The sequence below is a fragment of the Lolium perenne genome, chromosome 1, assembly GCF_019359855.2.
Source record: "Lolium perenne isolate Kyuss_39 chromosome 1, Kyuss_2.0, whole genome shotgun sequence".
NCBI classification, from domain to species: Eukaryota; Viridiplantae; Streptophyta; class Magnoliopsida; order Poales; family Poaceae; genus Lolium; species Lolium perenne.
The window spans coordinates 172,356,718-172,359,384 of record NC_067244.2 but is presented as its reverse complement, the minus strand read 5'-3'; positions in this window follow the sequence as shown (position 1 = coordinate 172,359,384).

Here is a 2,667-nt window from a genome sequence, read left to right as displayed (position 1 = left end):
TCCCATGAATTATTTGCATGTTTATGTGGCACTCCTTCCAACCTTTCTTTCACAAACCATGGCTAACCGAATCCTCGGGTGCCTGCCAACAATCTCATACCATGAAGGAGTGCCTTTTTATTTTAGTTTTATTATGATGATGACACTCCCCCCAACCTTTGCTTACACAAGCCATGGCTAACCGAATCCTTCGGGTGCCGTCCAACAATCACATACCATGGAGGAGTGTCTATTTAAGTTAATTAATTCGGGACTGGGAATACCATTGCCAGCTCTTTTTGCGAAATTATTGGATAAGCGGATGTGCCACTAGTCCATATGAGAGTCCGTCAAAAGTAAATGACAAGGTTGAAAGCTAAACACCACATACTTCCTCATGAGCTATGAAACATTAACACAAATTGAGAAGCATTTTGAAGGTTTTAAAGGTAGCGCATGAGAATTTACTTGGAATGGTTTGAAATGCCATGCATAGGTATTTATGGTGGACACTTTGGAACAACTTGGTTTTCAGGTGTTTGGAAGCACGAGCAGCGTTCCCGCTCAGTACAAGTGAAGGCTAGCAAAAGACTAGGGAGCGACAAATCAAGAGAGAGCGATGCTTGTCATAATCATGCTTGCGGCAAAATAAATTAACGGAGGCATAAAAGTGATACAAGAACTCTGAAGCAATATAAATCATCGAGGCTTAATTGACTTTTTGTTCAGTCATATGCATGCGTGAGCATGTGCCAAGTCGATATAAATGAATTATTCAGAGGAGGATACCACAATGCCATACTTACTTATGAATAAAACAATGCAAGCAAACATCCATGACATGCTACTTATATTAATAAATTGGAGCTAAACATGAGAGATCATGAACTATAGACTTTCTCAAATAACATATACCTCACATGAACCAACTAAGCATGCTCACATGGATGAGTATATGTACAAAAATAAAAACAAATAGAGTTCATACCAGCCTCTCACCACAACCCAATTGTCGTAGATCGTCATTATTGCCTTTCACTTGTGCAGCTTGGATAATATGAAATGAAAACCATGCTCCAGCTACCGAAGACCATTGAACTCATGATGAACTTTACAAACCAAAGAAGAACAGCAAATATTTTTGGAGTTTTCGAATTGGAAACAAGAACAAAAGAAACAAGCAAACAAAGTAAAATCTTTTTGGGTTTTCTTATAGCAAACTAGCAATAGCAAATAAAGAGAAACAAATGCAAGAAATCAAAGCAAACAAATAGTGAAGAGAAACAACAGAAATATTTTGGTCTTTTTGTGTTTTGGGAAAGAAACAAAGCAAAAACAAGAAATGGCAAACTAGAAGACTCACATAAACACAAAGCAGCAGAAATTCGTCAAACTTGATAGCAGTATAGTACCCGATTTTTAATAAATTCTTCCACTGCTCAAATCGAAAAGTGTTAAACTAATGAAAGTTAGATAACAACCTGGGGAACATGCACAAAAATTGGCTTCGCAAAATACTGTTCTGGCTATTTTAGAGAATTTTTACGGTAACAGTCCAGAATCTGTTTTCAGGCAGCACTTCCCCAAATATCCTCTCCCTCTCATTAGAAAACCACTCAAACGAACAAAACAAGTATATACAAGTATCCAGCAATCATAATATGCAAAGAATGAGTGATGCCGGTATACCTCCCCCCAAGCTTAGGCTTTTGGCCTAAGTGGAGTTCAACCCCAACGAGGGTCGCTGTTCCTCGCCGGTGGATAATTCATGGCGTAGTCATAGTAAAGTTCCTGTGCAGAAGAAAAGCGTGGAGGCTCCACGTACCCAACATGTTGATGCGAGGAACTTGCTGCATCGGATGATGGGTCGAGGTGTTCCTCGACCTCTGTGTCGTCTCTTGCATGATAGCCTCCTCCCTCTATGTGTGCATTCAGTGCACCTTCTGTGACCGACCAATCCTCCCTGGAATCAAGGTTAAACAGAACAGGCGCAGGCAATCTTACTAGTTTCTCAGTTTTCTTAGTTATTCTCCAGACTTTCTTATAAAATGTCATCTTGTAAAACAGGTTACCCAAGTTGGAGGAATCAGAAACAAATTCATGTCTAATCATAGAAGCTATGTCAAGTTTTTCTATGGAAAGTGGAATATCAAGATGATGAGGTTCTACATTATGAAAAGCTAGTAAACGAGAGGCGATGAGACCTCCACAAATTCCACCTTTCTCACGGTTAGTAGCAAGTCTATAAGCTATCAATGCCCCCAAATTATAAGTCCTACTACCTTGCAGTGCCGCGGCTAGAAAAGCTAAATCCGGGATAGAAAGTTTACCACCAATCTTTCTAGCAAGAACGCATTTAGTAACGGAATAAGCAAAGTAGCGGATAGCTGGGAGCTGAATGCTAGTGATTTTACCACTATCCTCTGAGAAACTCCTTCCATAGCAAATCATCTTGAAAAGGCTTAAGAGTTCTTGCGGTGATCCCCTTATCTTCTCGCATGATCCCCATTGTGGTACTCTAATTGCTGCACAAAAATCACTGAATGGCAAGTTGACAGCTTTATTATAAATCTTATACTGGACCGTGGGGTTAGATCGCGACCAATTGAACCTAAAGTCCTGCATAACAGACATAGTTAATTTTGCATATTGGCTTGGTTCTCCATCAACAAAATCACTCAGCCCTGC